This window comes from Mobula birostris, chromosome 9, assembly GCF_030028105.1.
Source record: "Mobula birostris isolate sMobBir1 chromosome 9, sMobBir1.hap1, whole genome shotgun sequence".
Lineage (NCBI taxonomy): Eukaryota > Metazoa > Chordata > Chondrichthyes > Myliobatiformes > Myliobatidae > Mobula > Mobula birostris.
In genome coordinates, this window is record NC_092378.1 from 91,612,634 (window position 1) to 91,634,453 (window position 21,820).

Here is a 21,820-nt window from a genome sequence, read left to right on the forward strand (position 1 = left end):
GCAATCTGAGTATTGCAGGGAGTAATAGACTCGGATCGACCATGGTCTGATACAGCAATTTGAGTATTGCAGGGAGTAATAGTCTCGGATCAACCATGGTCTGATACAGCAATCTGAGTATTGCAGGGAGTAATAGTCTCGGATCAACCATTGTCTGATACAGCAATCTGAGTATTGTAGGGAGTAATAGTCTCGGATCAACCATGGTCTGATACATTAATCTGATTATTGCAGGGAGTAATACTCTGAGTATTGCAGGGATAATAGTCTCGGATCAACCATGGTCTGGTACATCAATCTGAGCATTGCAGGGATAATAGTCTCGGATCAATCATGGTCTGGTACAGCAATCTGAGTATTGCAGGGAGTAATAGTCTCGGATCAATCATGGTCTGGTACCGCAATCTGAGTATTGCAGGGAGTAATATTCTCGGATCAATCATGGTCTGGTACAGCAATCTGAGTATTGCAGGGAGTAATAGTCTCGGATCAATCATGGTCTGATACAGCAATCTGCGTATTGCAGGGACAATAGTCTCGGATCAATCATGGTCTGGTACAGCAATCTGAGTATTGCAGGGATAATAGTCTCGGATCAATCATGGTCTGATACAGCAATCTGCGTATTGCTGGGACATTCGTCTCGGATCAATCATGGTCTGATACAGCAATCTGAGTATTGCAGGGAGTAATAATCTGAGTATTGCAGGGATAATAGTCCCCGATCAATCATGGTCTGATACAGCAATCTGAGTATTGCAGGGATAATAGTCTCGGATCAATCATGGTCTGATACAGCAATCTGAGTATTGCAGGGATAATAGTCTCGGATCAATCATGGTCTGGTACAGCAATCTGAGTATTGCAGGGAGTAATAATCTTAGTATTGCAGGGATAATAGTCTCGGATCAACCATGGTCTGGTACATCAATCTGAGCATTGCAGGGATAATAGTCTCGGATCGATCATGGTCTGGTACAGCAATCTGAGTATTGCAGGGAGTAATAGTCTCGGATCAATCATGGTCTGGTACCGCAATCTGAGTATTGCAGGGAGTAATAGTCTCGGATCAATCATGGTCTGGTACAGCAATCTGAGTATTGCAGGGAGTAATAGTCTCGGATCAATCATGGTCTGATACAGCAATCTGCGTATTGCAGGGACAATAGTCTCGGATCAATCATGGTATGGTAGAGCAATCTGAGTATTGCAGGGATAATAGTCTCGGATCAATCATGGTCTGATACAGCAATCTGCGTATTGCTGGGACATTCGTCTCGGATCAATCATGGTCTGATACAGCAATCTGAGTATTGCAGGGAGTAATAATCTGAGTATTGCAGGGATAATAGTCCCGGATCAATCATGGTCTGATACAGCAATCTGAGCATTGCAGGGATAATAGTCTCGGATCAATCATGGTCTGATACAGCAATCTGAGTATTGCAGGGATAATAGTCTCGGATCAATCATGGTCTGGTACAGCAATCTGAGTATTGCAGGGAGTAATAATCTTAGTATTGCAGGGATAATAGTCTCGGATCAATCATGGTTTGGTACAGCAATCTGAGCATTGCAGGGATAATAGTCTCGGATTAATCATGGTCTGGTACAGCAATCTGAGCATTGCAGGGAGTAATAGTCTCGGATCAATCATGGTCTGGTACAGCAATCTGAGTATTGCAGGGAGTATTAGTTTCGGATCAATCATGGTCTGGTACAGCAATCTGAGTATTGCAGGGAGTAATATTCTCAGATCAATCATGGTCTGGTACAGCAATCTGAGTATTGCAGGTAGTAATAGTCTCGGATCAACCATGGTCTGATACAGCAATCTGAGTATTGCAGAGAGTAATAGTCTCGGATCAATCATGGTCTAGTACAGCAATCTGAGTATTGCAGGGAGTAATAATCTGAGAATTGCAGGGATAATAGTCTCGGATCAATCATGGTCTGATACAGCAATCTGAGTATTGCAGAGAGTAATAGTCTCGGATGAATAATGGTCTGGTACAGCAATCTGAGTATTGCAGGGAGTAATCGTCTCGGATCAACCATGGTCTGATACAGCAATCTAAGTATTGCAGGGAGTAATAGTCTCGGATGAACCATGATCAGGTACAGCAATCTGAGTATTGCAGCGAGTAATAGTCTCTGATCGACCATGGTCTGATACAGCAATTTGAGTATTGCAGGGAGTAATAGTCTCGGATCAATCATGGTCTGATACAGCAATCTGAGTATTGCAGGGAGTAATAGTCTCGGATTAATCATGGTCTGATACAGCAATCTGCGTATTGCAGGGACAATAGTCTCGGATCAATCATGATCTGATACAGCAATCTGCGTATTGCAGGGACAATAGTCTCGGATCAATCATGGTGTGGTACAGCAATCTGAGTATTGCAGGAAGTAATAATCTGAGGATTGCAGGGAGTAATAGTCTCGGATCAATCATGGGGTGGTACAGCAATCTGAGTATTGCAGGGAGTAATAGTCTCGGATCAATCATGGTCTGATACAGCAATCTGAGTATTGCAGGGAGTAATAGTCTCGGATCAATCATGGTCTGATACAGCAATCTGAGTATTGCAGGGAATAATAGTCTCAGATCAACCATGGTCTGATACAGCAATCTGAGTATTGCAGAGAGTAATAGTCTCGGATCAATCATGGTCTGGTACAGCAATCTGAGTATTGCAGGGAGTAATAGTCTCGGATCAACCATGGTCTGATACAGCAATCTGAGTATTGCAGGGAATAATAGTCTCGGATCAATCATGATCTGATACAGCAATCTGCGTATTGCAGGGACAATAGTCTCGGATCAATCATGGTCTGATACAGCAATCTGCGTATTGCAGGGACAATAGTCTCGGATCAATCATGGTGTGATACAGCAATCTGAGTATTGCAGGAAGTAATAATCTGAGGATTGCAGGGAGTAATAGTCTCGGATCAATCATGGGGTGGTACAGCAATCTGAGTATTGCAGGGAGTAATAGTCTCGGATCAATCATGGTCAGATACAGCAATCTGAGTATTGCAGGGAGTAATAGTCTCGGATCAATCATGGTCTGATACAGCAATCTGAGTATTGCAGGGAATAATAGTCTCAGATCAACCATGGTCTGATACAGCAATCTGAGTACTGCAGAGAGTAATAGTCTCGGATCAATCATGGTCTGGTACAGCAATCTGAGTATTGCAGGGAGTAATAGTCTCGGATCAATCATGGTCTGGTACAGCAATCTGAGTATTGAAGGGATAATAGTCTCGGATTAATCATGGTCTGATACAGCAATCTGAGTATTGCAGGGATAATAGTCTCGGATCAATCATGGTCTGATAGAGAAATCTGAGTATTGCAGGGAGTAATAATCTGAGTATTGCAGGGATAATAGTCCCGGATCAATCATGGTCTGATACAGCAATCTGAGTATTGCAGGGAGTAATAGTCTCGGATCAACCATGGTCTGATACAGCAATCTGAGTATTGCAGGGAATAATAGTCGCGGATCAATCATGATCTGATACAGCAATCTGCGTATTGCAGGGACAATAGTCTCGGATCAATCATGGTGTGATACAGCAATCTGAGGATTGCAGGGAGTAATAGTCTCGGATCAATCATGGGGTGGTACAGCAATCTGAGTATTGCAGGGAGTAATATTCTCGGATCAATCATGGTCTGATACAGCAATCTGAGTATTGCAGGGAGTAATTGTCTCGGATCAATCATGGTCTGATACAGCAATCTGAGTATTGCAGGGAATAATAGTCTCAGATCAACCATGGTCTGATACAGCAATCTGAGTATTGCAGAGAGTAATAGTCTCGGATCAACCATGGCCTGATACAGCAATCTGAGTATTGCAGGGAGTAATAGTCTCGGATGAACCATGATCTGATACAGCAATCTGAGTATTGCAGGGGGTAATAGTCTCGGATCAATGATGGTCTGATACAGCAATCTGAGGATTGCAGGGAGTAATAATCTGAGTATTGCAGGGATAATAGTCTCGGATCAATGATGGTCTGATACAGCAATCTGAGTATTGCAGGGAGAATAGTCTCGGATCAATCATGGTCGGATACAGCAATCTGAGTATTGCAGGGAGTAAAAGTCTGGGATCAATCATAGTTTGATACAGCAATCTGCGTATTGCAGGGACAATAGTCTCGGATCAATCATGGTCTGGTACAGCAATCTGAGTATTGAAGGGATAATAGTCTCGGATTAATCATGGTCTGATACAGCAATCTGAGTATTGCAGGGATAATAGTCTCGGATCAATCATGGTCTGATAGAGCAATCTGAGTATTGCAGGGAGTAATAATCTGAGTATTGCAGGGATAATAGTCCCGGATCAATCATGGTCTGATACAGCAATCTGAGTATTGCAGGGATAATAGTCTCGGATCAATCATGGTCTGATACAGGAATCTGTGTATTGCAGGGATAGTAGTCTCGGATCAATCATGGTCTGTTACAGCAATCTGAGTTTTGCAGGGAGTAATAATCTGAGTATTGCAGGGATAATAGTCTCGGATCAATCATGGTCTGGTACAGCAATCTGAGTATTGCAGGGAGTAATAGTCTCGGATCAAACATGGTCTGATACAGCAATCTGAGTATTGCAGGGAGTAATAGTCACGGATGAACCATGATCTGATACAGCAATCTGAGTATTGCAGGGATAATAGTCTCGGATCAACATGGTCTGGTACAGCAGCTGAGTATTGCTGGGAGTAATAGTCTCAGATCAACTATGGTCTGATGCAGCAATCTGAGTATTACACAGAGTAATAGTCTCGGATCAATCATGGTCTGATACAGCAATCTGAGTATTGCAGAGAGTAATAATCTGAGTATTGCAGGGATAATAGTCCCGGATCAATCATGGTCTGATACAGCAAATCTGAGTATTGCAGGGACAATAGTCTCGGATCAATCATGGTCTGATACAGCAATCTGAGTATTGCAGGCATAATAGTCTCGGATCAATCATGGTCTGGTACAGCAATCTGAGTATTGCAGGGAGTAATAATCTGAGTATTGCAGGGATAATAGTCTCGGATCAACCATGGTCTGGTACAGCAATCTGAGCATTGCAGGGATAATAGTCTCGGATCAACCATGGTCTGATACATTAATCTGATTAGTGCAGGGAGTAATACTCTGAGTATTGCAGGGATAATAGTCTCGGATCAACCATGGTCTGGTACATCAATCTGAGCATTGCAGGGATAATAATCTCGGATCAATCATGGTCTGGTACAGCAATATGAGTATTGCAGGGAGTAATAGTCTCGGATCAATCATGGTCTGGTACAGCAATCTGAGTATTGCAGGGAGTAATAGTCTCGGATCAATCATGGTCTGGTACAGCAATCTGAGTATTGCAGGGAGTAATAGTCTCGGATCAATCATAGATTGATACAGCAATCTGCGTATTGCAGGGACAATAGTCTCGGATCAATCATGGTCTGGTACAGCAATCTGAGTATTGAAGGGATAATAGTCTCGGATTAATCATGGTCTGATACAGCAATCTGAGTATTGCAGGGATAATAGTCTCGGATCAATCATGGTCTGATAGAGCAATCTGAGTATTGCAGGGAGTAATAATCTGAGTATTGCAGGGATAATAGTCCCGGATCAATCATGGTCTGATACAGCAATCTGAGTATTGCAGGGATAATAGTCTCGGATCAATCATGGTCTGATACAGGAATCTGTGTATTGCAGGGATAGTAGTCTCGGATCAATCATGGTCTGTTACAGCAATCTGAGTTTTGCAGGGAGTAATAATCTGAGTATTGCAGGGATAATAGTCTCGGATCAATCATGGTCTGTTACAGCAATCTGAGTATTGCAGGGAGTAATAGTCTCGGATCAAACATGGTCTGATACAGCAATCTGAGTATTGCAGGGAGTAATAGTCACGGATGAACCATGATCTGATACAGCAATCTGAGTATTGCAGGGATAATAGTCTCGGATCAACATGGTCTGGTACAGCAGCTGAGTATTGCTGGGAGTAATAGTCTCAGATCAACTATGGTCTGATGCAGCAATCTGAGTATTGCAGAGAGTAATAATCTGAGTATTGCAGGGATAATAGTCCCGGATCAATCATGGTCTGATACAGCAAATCTGAGTATTGCAGGGACAATAGTCTCGGATCAATCATGGTCTGATACAGCAATCTGAGTATTGCAGGCATAATAGTCTCGGATCAATCATGGTCTGGTACAGCAATCTGAGTATTGCAGGGAGTAATAATCTGAGTATTGCAGGGATAATAGTCTCGGATCAACCATGGTCTGGTACAGCAATCTGAGCATTGCAGGGATAATAGTCTCGGATCAACCATGGTCTGATACATTAATCTGATTATTGCAGGGAGTAATACTCTGAGTATTGCAGGGATAATAGTCTCGGATCAACCATGGTCTGGTACATCAATCTGAGCATTGCAGGGATAATAATCTCGGATCAATCATGGTCTGGTACAGCAATATGAGTATTGCAGGGAGTAATAGTCTCGGATCAATCATGGTCTGGTACAGCAATCTGAGTATTGTAGGGAGTAATAGTCTCGGATCAATCATGGTCTGATACAGCAATCTGCGTATTGCAGGGACAATAGTCTCGGATCAATCATGGTCTGGTACAGCAATCTGAGTATTGCAGGTATAATAGTCTCGGATCAATCATGGTCTGATACAGCAATCTGCGTATTGCTGGGACATTCGTCTCGGATCAATCATGGTCTGATACAGCAATCTGAGTATTGCAGGCAGTAATAATCTGAGTATTGCAGGGATAATAGTCCCGGATCTTCATGGTCTGATACAGCAATCTGAGTATTGCAGGGATAATAGTCTCGGATCAATCATGGTCTGATACAGCAATCTGAGTATTGCAGGGATAATAGTCTCGGATCAATCATGGTCTGGTACAGCAATCTGAGTATTGCAGGGAGTAATAATCTTAGTATTGCAGGGATAATAGTCTCGGATCAATCATGGTCTGGTACAGCAATCTGAGCATTGCAGGGATAATAGTCTCGGATTAATCATGGTCTGGTACAGCAATCTGAGCATTGCAGGGAGTAATAGTCTCGGATCAATCATGGTCTGGTACAGCAATCTGAGTATTGCAGGGAGTATTAGTTTCGGATCAATCATGGTCTGGTACAGCAATCTGAGTATTGCAGGGAGTAATATTCTCAGATCAATCATGGTCTGGTACAGCAATCTGAGTATTGCAGGGAGTAATAGTCTCGGATCAACCATGGTCTGATACAGCAATCTGAGTATTGCAGAGAGTAATAGTCTCGGATCAATCATGGTCTAGTACAGCAATCTGAGTATTGCAGGGAGCAATAATCTGAGAATTGCAGGGATAATAGTCCCGGATCAATCATGGTCTGATACAGCAATCCGAGTATTGCAGGGATAATAGTCTCGGATCAATCATGGTCTGATACAGCAATCTGAGTATTGCAGAGAGTAATAGTCTCGGATCAATCATGGTCTGGTACAGCAATCTGAGTATTGCAGGGAGTAATCGTCTCGGATCAACCATTGTCTGATACAGCAATCTAAGTATTGCAGGGAGTAATAGTCTCGGATGAACCATGATCAGGTACAGCAATTTGAGTATTGCAGCGAGTAATAGTCTCTGATCGAACATTGTCTGATACAGCAATTTGAGTACTGCAGGGAGTAATAGTCTCGGATCAATCATGGTCTGATACAGAAATCTGAGTATTGCAGGGAGTAATAGTCTCGGATTAATCATGGTCTGATACAGCAATCTGCGTATTGCAGGGACAATAGTCTCGGATCAATCATGGTCTGGTACAGCAATCTGAGTATTGCAGGGATAATAGTCGCGGATCAATCATGATCTGATAAAGCAATCTGCGTATTGCAGGGACAATAGTCTCGGATCAATCATGGTGTGATACAGCAATCTGAGTATTGCAGGAAGTAATAATCTGAGGATTGCAGGGAGTAATAGTCTCGGATCAATCATGGGGTGGTACAGCAATCTGAGTATTGCAAGGAGTAATAGTCTCGGATCAATCATGGTCTGATACAGCAATCTGAGTATTGCAGGGAGTAATAGTCTCGGATCAATCATGGTCTGATAGAGCAATCTGAGTATTGCAGGGAATAATAGTCTCAGATCAACCATGGTCTGATACAGCAATCTGAGTATTGCAGAGAGTAATAGTCTCGGATCAATCATGGTCTGGTACAGCAATCTGAGTATTGCAGGGAGTAATAGTCTCGGATCAACCATGGTCTGATACAGCAATCTGAGTATTGCAGGGAGTAATAGTCTCGGATGAACCATGATCTGATAGAGCAATCTGAGTATTGCAGGGAGTAATAGTCTCGGATCGACCATGGTCTGATACAGCAATTTGAGTATTGCAGGGGGTAATAGTCTCGGATCAATCATGGTCTGATACAGCAATCTGAGGATTGCAGGGAGTAATAATATGAGTATTGCAGGGATAATAGTCTCGGATCAATGATGGTCTGATACAGCAATCTGAGTATTGCAGGGATAATAGTCTCGGATCAATCATGGTCTGATACAGCAATCTGAGTATTGCAGGGAGTAAAAGTCTGGGATCAATCATGGTCTGATACAGCAATCTGCGTATTGCAGGGACAATACTCTCGGATCAATCATGGTCTGGTGCTGCAATCTGAGTATTGAAGGGATAATAGTCTCGGATTAATCATGGTCTGATACAGCAATCTGAGTATTGCAGGGATAATAGTCTCGGATCAATCATGGTCTGATAGAGCAATCTGAGTATTGCAGGGAGTAATAATCTGAGTATTGCAGGGATAATAGTCTCGGATCAATCATGGTCTGATACAGCAATCTGAGTATTGCGGGGATAATAGTCTCGGATCAATCATGGTCTGATACACCAATCTGTGTATTGCAGGGATAGTAGTCGCGGATCAATCATGGTCTGGTACAGCAATCTGAGTATTGCAAGGAGTAATAGTCTCGGATCAATCATGGTCTGGTACAGCAATCTGAATATTGCAGGGAGTAGTAGACTCGGATCAATCATGGTCTGGTACAGCAATCTGAGTATTGCAGTGAGTAATAGTTTCGGATAAATCATGGTCTGGTACAGCAATCTGAGTATTGCAGGGAGTAATATTCTCAGATCAATCATGGTCTGGTACAGCAATCTGAGTATTGCAGGGCGTGATAGTCTCGGATCAATCATGGTCTGGTACAGCAATCTGAGTATTGCTGGGATAATAGTCTGGGATCAATCATGGTCTGGTACAGCAAGCTGAGTATTGCTGGGAGTAATAGTCTCGGATCAATCATGGTCTGGTACAGCAATCTGAGTTTTGCAGGGAGTAATAATCTGAGTATTGCAGGGATAATGGTCTCGGATCAATTATGATCTGGTACAGCAATCTGAGTATTGCAGGGAGTAATAGTCTCGGATCAATCATGGTCTGATACAGCAATCTGAGTATTGCAGGGATAATAGTCTCGGATCAATCATGGTCTGATACAGCAATCTGTGTATTGCAGGGATAGTAGTCGCGGATCAATCATGGTCTGGTACAGCAATCTGAGTATTGCAAGGAGTAATAGTCTCGGATCAATCATGGTCTGGTACAGCAATCTGAATATTGCAGGGAGTAATAGACTCGGATCAATCATGGTCTGGTACAGCAATCTGAGTATTGCAGGGAGTAATATTTTCGGATAAATCATGGTCTGTACAGCAATCTGAGTATTGCAGGGAGTAATATTCTCAGATCAATCATGGTCTGGTACAGCAATCTGAGTATTGCTGGGAGTAATAGTCTCGGATCCATCATGGTCTGGTACAGCAATCTGAGTTTTGCAGGGAGTAATAATCTGAGTATTGCAGGGATAATAGTCTCGGATCAGTCATGATCTGGTACAGCAATCTGAGTATTGCAGGGAGTAATAGTCTCGGATCAAACATGGTCTGATACAGCAATCTGAGTATTGCAGGGAGTAATAGTCACGGATGAACCATGGTCTGATACTGCAATCTGAATATTGCAAGGATAATAGTCTCGGATCAACATGGTCTGGTACAGCAATCTGAGTATTACAGAGAGTAATAGTCTCGGATCAATCATGGTCTGATACAGCAATCTGCGTATTGCTGGGACATTCGTCTCGGATCAATCATGGTCTGATACAGCAATCTAAGTATTGCAGGCAGTAATAATCTGAGTATTGCAGGGATAATAGTCCCGGATCAATCATGGTCTGATACAGCAATCTGAGTATTGCAGCGATAATAGTCTCGGATCAATCATGGTCTGATACAGCAATCTGAGTATTGCAGGGATAATAGTCTCGGATCAATCATGGTCTGGTACAGCAATCTGAGTATTGCAGGGAGTAATAATCTTAGTATTGCAGGGATAATAGTCTCGGATCAATCATGGTCTGGTACAGCAATCTGAGCATTGCAGGGATAATAGTCTCGGATTAATCATGGTCTGGTACAGCAATCTGAGCATTGCAGGGAGTAATAGTCTCGGATCAATCATGGTCTGGTACAGCAATCTGAGTATTGCAGGGAGTATTAGTTTCGGATCAATCATGGTCTGGTACAGCAATCTGAGTATTGCAGGGAGTAATATTCTCAGATCAATCATGGTCTGGTACAGCAATCTGAGTATTGCAGGGAGTAATAATCTGAGAATTGCAGGGATAATAGTCCCGGATCAATCATGGTTTGATACAGCAATCCGAGTATTGCAGGGATAATAGTCTCGGATCAATCATGGTCTGATACAGCAATCTGAGTATTGCAGAGAGTAATAGTCTCGGATCAATCATGGTCTGGTACAGCAATCTGAGTATTGCAAGGAGTAATCGTCTCGGATCAACCATGGTCTGATACAGCAATCTAAGTATTGCAGGGAGTAATAGTCTCGGATGAACCATGATCAGGTACAGCAATTTGAGTATTGCAGCGAGTAATAGTCTCTGATCGACCATTGTCTGATACAGCAATTTGAGTACTGCAGGGAGTAATAGTCTCGGATCAATCATGGTCTGATACAGAAATCTGAGTATTGCAGGGAGTAATAGTCTCGGATTAATCATGGTCTGATACAGCAATCTGCGTATTGCAGGGACAATAGTCTCGGATCAATCATGGTCTGGTACAGCAATCTGAGTATTGCAGGGATAATAGTCGCGGATCAATCATGATCTGATACAGCAATCTGCGTATTGCAGGGACAATAGTCTCGGATCAATCATGGTGTGATACAGCAATCTGAGTATTGCAGGAAGTAATAATCTGAGGATTGCAGGGAGTAATAGTCTCGGATCAATCATGGGGTGGTACAGCAATCTGAGTATTGCAGGGAGTAATAGTCTCGGATCAATCATGGTCTGATACAGCAATCTGAGTATTGCAGGGAGTAATAGTCTCGGATCAATCATGGTCTGATAGAGCAATCTGAAAATTGCAGGGAATAATAGTCTCAGATCAACCATGGTCTGATACAGCAATCTGAGTATTGCAGAGAGTAATAGTCTCGGATCAATCATGGTCTGGTACAGCAATCTGAGTATTGCAGGGAGTAATAGTCTCGGATCAACCATGGTCTGATACAGCAATCTGAGTATTGCAGGGAGTAATAGTCTCGGATGAACCATGATCTGATAGAGCAATCTGAGTATTGCAGGGAGTAATAGTCTCGGATCGACCATGGTCTGATACAGCAATTTGAGTATTGCAGGGGGTAATAGTCTCGGATCAATCATGGTCTGATACAGCAATCTGAGGATTGCAGGGAGTAATAATATGAGTATTGCAGGGATAATAGTCTCGGATCAATGATGGTCTGATACAGCAATCTGAGTATTGCAGGGATAATAGTCTCGGATCAATGATGGTCTGATACAGCAATCTGAGTATTGCAGGGAGTAAAAGTCTGGGATCAATCATGGTCTGATACATCAATCTGCGAATTGCAGGGACAATAGTCTCGGATCAATCATGGTCTGATAGAGCAATCTGAGTATTGCAGGGAGTAATAATCTGAGTATTGCAGGGATAATAGTCCCGGATCAATCATGGTCTGATACAGCAATCTGAGTATTGCAGGGATAATAGTCTCGGATCAATCATGGTCTGATACACCAATCTGTGTATTGCAGGGATAGTTGTCGCGGATCAATCATGGTCTGGTACAGCAATCTGAGTATTGCAAGGAGTAATAGTCTCGGATCAATCATGGTCTGGTACAGCAATCTGAATATTGCAGGGAGTAATAGACTCGGATCAATCATGGTCTGGTACAGCAATCTGAGTATTGCAGTGAGTAATAGTTTCGGATAAATCATGGTCTGGTACAGCAATCTGAGTATTGCAGGGAGTAATATTCTCAGATCAATCATGGTCTGGTACAGCAATCTGAGTATTGCAGGGAGTGATAGTCTCGGATCAATCATGGTCTGGTACAGCAATCTGAGTATTGCTGGGATAATAGTCTGGGATCAATCATGGTCTGGTACAGCAATCTGAGTATTGCTGGGAGTAATAGTCTCGGATCAATCATGGTCTGGTACAGCAATCTGAGTTTTGCAGGGAGTAATAATCTGAGTGTACGGGGTCTTTCTTTTGTTACATTTAAAATGGCGATTTTTGTTATGTTAATCTGTGGAATGCGGCTTTGTTGTGTTTTAACGCTGCAGAGAGTTTGCGCTAGCAGTTTATTGTGGTTTAGAGGGTGATAAGAGGGTGCTATTAGCCAATGGGTGGTTATGTATCGTTTTGTTTTCGGATGCCATGCTGTATGATATGACTGTGGACTGAGTTTTGGCGGGGAGTCGGGAGGAGAGACGAGGAGGACGGCGGACGTGCGGAGAGGCTCCGGTCGATCACTTCGGGTGGTCCCGAGCCGTGGGTCGACGGAATTCGGGTGGTCGTCTGACGTCGAACTTGAGCTCCAACGGTAGCGCGCGAAGAACTTGGACTTTGAATAAGTGTTGGCGCCTTTTTTTTCATTACTTTCCTCTCTGTATCACATGTATATTAATGCCCTAGAATTAGTAATATCTATAAAGTGTATGTGTTAAAATTTACTGGGTGTGCTGGCTGATGATTGATGTTTGTGATTGATTCGGGCGACGATTGACCCTGAGGGGACTGCTGAAGCAGGTGCTGGGCGGGATTTCCCCTAGACATACACGAGCCAAAATAACGGAACGTTACAAGTGGGGGCTACCGTCAGGGATTTGGATTTTTTTTTTCGGGAAAGTTGTACTTGTGGTTGCGGTAAGTGGTGTGAAGATGGAGCGAGATAAGATTGTAAGTTGGTGTGAAATGGAGGAGGTACCGGTGAATCATGCGTGTGTGGTAAGCGGGGTCGATTATCGCATTCCGGCAGAGGTACTGGTGCGAGGGTTGAGTTTGATTAAAGGTATCGGGCAGGTAGAACTTGTAGCTAGAAGGGGTGGGAAAGAACTGGAGGCTTGCTGGATGTTGGTGTGGGCGAGTGCCGACGTCATGGCTTTAGAATTACCAGCGACAGTCCATGTCCAGGGGGAGGCGGGGCCGTGGGGTCTCCATACCCTCCCCGAGGACGCAAGTGAGGAGGTGCCGGAGGAGCTAGTTGAGGCCCCCGGCCGGGTGCCCGTAGCAAGAGGTAGAGGTGCGGAGTGGGAAGGTTTGGCCAGGCCTCGCCCCCATGGGCTTGAGGAGACTGCCGAGTTAACGGCTGCCATTATCTCCCTGGCGAGAAGGGTTGAGGTGCACCGCCCGAAGCTGAGAATTTTCTCGGGAGCCAAGCCCACCCCGGAAGGGGAGGATGACTATGAGACCTGGGTTGAAGATACATCCCAATTGTTAGAGGTGTGGCCAGTTTCGGATGAGGAAAAGAGACAGCGATTGGTGGAAAGCTTAAGGGGCGGGGCAGCCCGGGTGGTCCGCGATCTGAGAGCGGCACGCCCCTTGGCTTCCCTATCGGAGTGTTTAGACGCTTTGGAGGAAGTGTTTGGACTGTCAGGGGATCCCTGGCGGCATTTAGCAGAGTTTCAACGGATGGGGCAGAGAAGAGGGGAAAAGCTCTCCGACTATGCTTTCAGGCTGGAAGGAAAGCTTACGGGGTTGCTGCGACGAGGTATAGTGAGGGAGGACGATGTGGCGGAGTTAAGGATGAGCCAGATATGTAGCGGTTCCCGGGAGGATGACAGGGTGGCTTGGAGTGTACGGCAGTCATTTAAGCAGAGCTCCCCTCCATCATTCGGACGGCTGATCCGAGAGGTACGGGCCGAGGAGTGTGCTTTGGGCCGACCAGGGGGCTCGGACCCTCAGGGACGGTTTTCAGCGGTTCAGGAGGTGGTAGCCGGGATGAGACCAGAGAAATCCAAGGGGTCCTCGGGGGCCCGTATCGGGAGGAGAGAGGCGGCGAGTAGTGGGTGCTATAACTGTGGGAGAGAGGGGCATTTCCGCCGGGAATGTGAGTGGCCGGGGGCGTGCTACCACTGTGGGGAAGCTGGCCACTTACGGAAGGATTGTGAGAGACGAAATGCGCCGAGGGGGGAGGGCCCCCAGGCCACCAAGAAGGGAGAGGTGTCGGGAAACTTAAGAGAGGCTCAGTGAGGGAACGGACTGGAGTCTCGGGAGGAACACGTTCCCAGAAAACCCCTATGGAACCCCGGAACAAACAAGCCCAAATTCCTGATGGGCTGGTGGGACCCCGTTCCAGCGTGTCCCTACGGATAGAGGGGATCTTTGCGAAAGCCATCCTTGACACCGGGTCGCAGGTTACCTTACTGTACCGGTCGTTCTACAACCAATATCTGAAGCATTTGGCAGTAACTCCGTTTAACGCATTGGAGATTTGGGGCATAAGTGATGGTGATTACCCGTACGATGGATACTTGTCAGTGAGAGTGGAATTTTCAGAGGGAGATGTGGGAGTATCGGAAGCCTTTGAGACGCTGGTGTTGGTTTGTCCGGATCCGGTGGAGACCGGTGGTGCTGCCCTGTTGGTGGGGACTAACTCCCCTCTGGTGCGACGGCTCTTGGGAGCCTGTAAGAAGGGGGGGGAGAACTTTTTGGAGACCCTCTCGGTACACCCCGTGTTCCGAGGAGTGTACGAAGGAGTGAGTGACCCCCAGGGGCTGGACCCGGAGTGCAAACGAGGGACGGTGTGGTGCACTCAGGCGAGGCCTAAGGTGATACAGCCAGGGGAGGCGGCATTAGTGATGGGAACCCCCAGATTCCCCGGATTGCCGCCGGGAGAGGCCCTGCTAGTAGACGCCCCCGACGACCTGGAAAGGGAGTTCTGGTTCCCGGCTGGGGCGCTGGTGAGACCTGAATTGCAGAGGCCCTCAGCTGTACAGGCACGGCGGATGGGGGTGATGATACGGAACATAACGGAGAGGGAGATCACCTTTAAGCGCGGGATGCCCCTCGCGCACTTGTTCCCGGTGACGGTGATGTCCAGCGCCCCTGTGAAGCCCACTGGAAGAGAACTATTGGGAGACGGGGGGCGGCTGACCGAGGAGGCCTTTAATTTTGAAAACTCCCCTGTACCGCTGGCGTATAAGAGCAGGCTGGTGGAGAAGATGCTGAAGTTAGGGGATGTCTTTTCTCAGGGCGAGTTTGATGTAGGGTTTTCCAAGAGCACTCGGCACACCATTCGGGTAACAAATGACACCCCGTTTAGGGAGAGGTCGCGGCGGTTGGCCCCAGCAGATGTGGAGGATGTGCGGCAGCACTTGCGGCAGTTGAAAGATGCCGGGATTATTGCGGAGGCCCGAAGCCCATATGCGTCCCCCATAGTGGTGGCAAGGAAGAAAAATGGGAAGGTACGCATGTGCGTGGACTATAGGACCCTGAACCGCCGCACTGTTCCCGACCAATATACGGTCCCGAGGGTGGAAGATGCATTGGCCTGTCTAAGTGGTGCACAGTGGTTCAGTGTATTGGATTTGCGGAGTGGGTATTACCAGATTCCGATGAGCGAGACTGATAAGGAGAAGACAGCCTTTATCTGTCCCCTGGGGTTTTTCCAGTTCGAACGAATGCCCCAAGGTATCTCGGGGGCCCCAGCCACCTTTCAGCGGCTCATGGAGCGGACAGTGGGGGACATGAACCTGCTGGAGGTATTGGTGTACCTGGACGACCTGATAGTGTTCGGATCTACGTTGGAGGAACATGAGGAGCGGCTGCTGAAGGTGCTGAGTCGGCTGAAAGAGGAAGGGTTAAAACTTTCCCTGGATAAATGCCAGTTCTGTAAGACGTCAGTCAGTTATGTTGGGCACATAATCTCGCGAAATGGAGTGGCCACCGATCCGGATAAGATAGCCGCAGTCACCACCTGGCCGAGACCTCAGAAGGTGAGCGCCTTACGCTCGTTTTTGGGGTTTTGCGGATATTACCGGCGATTCGTGAAAGGATATGCGAAAATGAGTCATCCATTGAACCAGCTGTTGTGTGGCTATCCACCTATGGGGGGGAGGAGGAGGAAGGGAGACCGAGGGTCGGAGGTAGGAGGATACTTGAACCCGGGGGAGCCTTTTGGAGTGAGGTGGGATGCTCAATGTGAGGAGGCGTTCCAATCTCTAAAAAGGGCGCTGACACAGGCCCCAGTGTTGGCTTTTGCTGATCCCCGGAAGCCGTATGTTCTACACACTGATGCCAGTCACGAGGGTCTTGGGGCTGTTCTGTACCAGGAACAGGGAAACGGATTGAGGCCAGTGGCGTTTGTCAGTCGGAGCTTGTCGCCATCTGAGAGAAACTATCCCACTCACAAGCTGGAGTTCTTGGCATTGAAATGGGCGGTGGTAGACAAGTTGAGTGACTACCTATACGGGGCCCAGTTTGAAGTGAGAACTGATAACAACCCCCTCACTTATATCCTGACTTCGGCGAAGCTGGACGCTACTGGGCACCGGTGGGTAGCAGCCTTGTCTGCCTATGAGTTCAGCCTGAAGTACCGCCCGGGGAGTCGGAACATCGATGCAGATGCCCTGTCTCGTCGGGCGCACGACGAGTCGGGCACGGCCGAGGAGTGGAAGAGTGTCCCTGCCCAGGGAGTAAAGGCCATGTGTCAAGTTGGGAGCGACGGGGAAGTAGGAGCACAGATGGGAACGGATCGGGCAGTAGATCAACTGGGGGCTGACGGTGACGCGCTGCCCACTGGTTACTGTAATGTGACTGCTCTGAGGAACCGGCAGCTGCCGGAGTTGAGTCACCAGGAAGTACAGGCGGCTCAGCGTGATGACCCAAGCCTTGGCACTATCTGGTACGCGGTTAGCCAGGGTGATATGGGGCAGGTGGAGAAGGCGAAACATGCCTCCGTTCCTCTACTACTGAAGGAGTGGCCCCGGTTGAAGCTGAAGAACCACGTCCTGTACCGAGTCACTTCGCCTCCGGACCACCCCCGGCGCTGGCAGCTGGTCATGCCCGAGAAGTATCGAAAGGCTGTGCTTCAGGCTCTACATGATGATTCCGGGCACTTAGGGGTAGAGAAGACCTATGGATTAGTCAAGGACCGGTTTTACTGGCCCCGGATGAGGGGGGAGGTGGAAGAATACTGTAAGACCTGTAGCCGTTGCGTCAGGAGGAAGACCTTGCCTGCGCAGGCGGCTCCGTTATCCCACTTGCAGAGTGCAGGACCCATGGACCTGGTGTGTATGGATTTCCTGTCTATTGAGCCGGACACCAGCAATACCGCGAATGTTTTGGTCCTCACGGATCACTACACTAGATATGCGCAGGCTTTTCCTACTAAGGATCAGAAAGCGACTACAGTGGCGAAGGTGTTATGGGAGAAGTACTTTGTTCATTATGGCCTTCCCCGGCGGATCCACAGTGATCAGGGACGGGACTTCGAGAGCAGGCTTATCCATGAATTGCTGGATATGCTTGGGGTTGAAAAGTCCAGAACCACCCCCTATCACCCTCAGGGTGATCCTCAGCCCGAGAGGTTTAACCGGACCCTGCTGGACATGCTCGGCACCTTGGAGATTGGACGGAAGAGTAAGTGGAGTCAGCACATCGCCCATTTGGTTCATTGTTACAATTGTACTCGCAATGATGCTACGGGGTACTCGCCCTACTATCTGATGTTCGGACGGGAAGCGAGGTTGCCCATTGATCTGTGTTTTGGGACTGAAGCGGGGGAAATACCTTCGAAGCCATGTCTGAAGTACGTGTCCGATATGAGGAGAGAGTTGAAAAGGGCGTACGAGTTGGCTGAGGCGGCAGCCACCAAGCAGAACCAGCGGAATAAAAGGAGGTATGATCAGAAGGTAAAGTTCGTCCAGCTATTGCCGGGAGACCGAGTCCTCATCCGGAATTTAGGACTACAGGGTAAGCACAAGTTGGCGGACCGTTGGGCAGCCACCCCATATGTGGTGGAGAGTCAGATGCCGAATCTCCCGGTTTACCGGGTGAGACCTGAGGGCGGGCAGGGGCCTGTCAAGGTACTCCATCGGAACCACCTGTTGCCTCTGGGTCGAGAGGTGAAGATGGACCTAGAGTCCGAATGGGAGTTTACTCCTAGTACGAGGACTCTGCGAGGGCGCGGGGCGCGGGAAGAGCCCGCTGCGAAGAAAACGGGGCCGGTCCCCACCTCGAGAAGGGATACGTCATCGGAAGATGATGATTCGGACGTGTGGTACCTGCTTCCGTTCGCTGATTCCCCGGTGCGGGGAGAAGAGACTCTTGGCCCTTCCATCACTGAGTCAGGGGGACCGAGGGAGGGTGTTGCAGAGCCGCCTGTATTACAGCCAGCATTGGGGGAGGAGAGGGTGGAGGCAGAACCCGAGCCAGAGGGCTCACCGGGGCAGAGGGATCCCGGTGAAGGGGAAGGTCCGACAGATCGGCTCGAGGGGTCACCTGGGGTGTCTGAACAGGGAGAGTCCACAGAGGAAGTCCTGAGGCCTCAGAGGAGTAGGCATCCCCCGGAAAGACTCACTTATATAGCGCCGGGAGAGCAGGGTGTAATCTCTACTGCCCTGCAAAGTTATGTCACTGCTTTATGCACCTGGGTTGGGTTTTGTGTTTTACAAGGAGTACTAGTGAATTCTGTTAACGTCATGAGGGCATGACTTTTTTTAGGTGGGGGGAGAGTGTACGGGGTCTTTCTTTTGTTACATTTAAAATGGCGATTTTTGTTATGTTAATCTGTGGAATGCGGCTTTGTTGTGTTTTAACGCTGCAGAGAGTTTGCGCTAGCAGTTTATTGTGGTTTAGAGGGTGATAAGAGGGTGCTATTAGCCAATGGGTGGTTATGTATCGTTTTGTTTTCGGATGCCATGCTGTATGATATGACTGTGGACTGAGTTTTGGCGGGGAGTCGGGAGGAGAGACGAGGAGGACGGCGGACGTGCGGAGAGGCTCCGGTCGATCACTTCGGGTGGTCCCGAGCCGTGGGTCGACGGAATTCGGGTGGTCGTCTGACGTCGAACTTGAGCTCCAACGGTAGCGCGCGAAGAACTTGGACTTTGAATAAGTGTTGGCGCCTTTTTTTTCATTACTTTCCTCTCTGTATCACATGTATATTAATGCCCTAGAATTAGTAATATCTATAAAGTGTATGTGTTAAAATTTACTGGGTGTGCTGGCTGATGATTGATGTTTGTGATTGATTCGGGCGACGATTGACCCTGAGGGGACTGCTGAAGCAGGTGCTGGGCGGGATTTCCCCTAGACATACACGAGCCAAAATAACGGAACGTTACATGAGTATTGCAGGGATAATAGTCTCGGATCAATTATGATCTGGTACAGCAATCTGAGTATTGCAGGGAGTAATAGTCTCGGATCAATCATGGTCTGATACAGCAATCTGAGTATTGCAGGGATAATAGTCTCGGATCAATCATGGTCTGATACAGCAATCTGTGTATTGCAGGGATAGTAGTCGCGGATCAATCATGGTCTGGTACAGCAATCTGAGTATTGCAAGGAGTAATAGTCTCGGATCAATCATGGTCTGGTACAGCAATCTGAATATTGCAGGGAGTAATAGACTCGGATCAATCATGGTCTGGTACAGCAATCTGAGTATTGCAGGGAGTAATAGTTTCGGATAAATCATGGTCTGTACAGCAATCTGAGTATTGCAGGGAGTAATATTCGCAGATCAATCATGGTCTGGTACAGCAATCTGAGTATTGCTGGGAGTAATAGTCTCGGATCCATCATGGTCTGGTACAGCAATCTGAGTTTTGCAGGGAGTAATAATCTGAGTATTGCAGGGATAATAGTCTCGGATCAGTAATGATCTGGTACAGCAATGTGAGTATTGCAGGGAGTAATAGTCTCGGATCAAACATGGTCTGATACAGCAATCTGAGTATTGCAGGGAGTAATAGTCACGGATGAACCATGGTCTGATACTGCAATCTGAATATTGCAAGGATAATAGTCTCGGATCAACATGGTCTGGTACAGCAATCTGAGTATTGCTGGGAGTAATAGTCTCGGAGCAATCATGGTCTAGTACAGCAATCTGAGTATTGCAGGGAATAATAGTCTCAGATCAACTATGGTCTGATGCAGCAATCTGAATATTACAGAGAGTAATAGTCTCGGATCAATCATGGTCTGATACAGCAATCTGCGTATTGCTGGGACATTCGTCTCGGATCAATCATGGTCTGATACAGCAATCTGAGTATTGCAGGCAGTAATAATCTGAGTATTGCAGGGATAATAGTCCCGGATCAATCATGGTCTGATACAGCAATCTGAGTATTGCAGGGATAATAGTCTCGGATCAATCATGGTCTGATAAAACAATCTGAGTATTGCAGGGATAATAGTCTCGGATCAATCATGGTCTGGTACAGCAATCTGAGTATTGCAGGGAGTAATAATCTTAGTATTGCAGGGATAATAGTCTCGGATCAATCATGGTCTGGTACAGCAATCTGAGCATTGCAGGGATAATAGTCTCGGATTAATCATGGTCTGGTACAGCAATCTGAGCATTGCAGGGAGTAATAGTCTCGGATCAATCATGGTCTGGTACAGCAATCTGAGTATTGCAGGGAGTAATCGTCTCGGATCAGCCATGGTCTGATACAGCAATCTACGTATTGCAGGGAGTAATAGTCTCGGATGAACCATGATCAGGTACAGCAATTTGAGTATTGCAGCGAGTAATAGTCTCTGATCGAACATTGTCTGATACAGCAATTTGAGTATTGCAGGGAGTAATAGTCTCGGATCAATCATGGTCTGATACAGAAATCTGAGTATTGCAGGGAGTAATAGTCTCGAATTAATCATGGTCTGATACAGCAATCTGCGTATTGCAGGGACAATAGTCTCGGATCAATCATGGTCTGGTACAGCAATCTGAGTGTTGCAGGGATAATAGTCGCGGATCAATCATGATCTGATACAGCAATCTGCGTATTGCAGGGACAATAGTCTCGGATCAATCATGGTGTGATACAGCAATCTGAGTATTGCAGGAAGTAATAATCTGAGGATTGCAGGGAGTAATAGTCTCGGATCAATTATGATCTGGTACAGCAATCTGAGTATTGCAGGGAGTAATAGTCTCGGATCAATCATGGTCTGATACAGCAATCTGAGTATTGCAGGGATAATAGTCTCGGATCAATCATGGTCTGATACAGCAATCTGTGTATTGCAGGGATAGTAGTCGCGGATCAATCATGGTCTGGTACAGCAATCTGAGTATTGCAAGGAGTAATAGTCTCGGATCAATCATGGTCTGGTACAGCAATCTGAATATTGCAGGGAGTAATAGACTC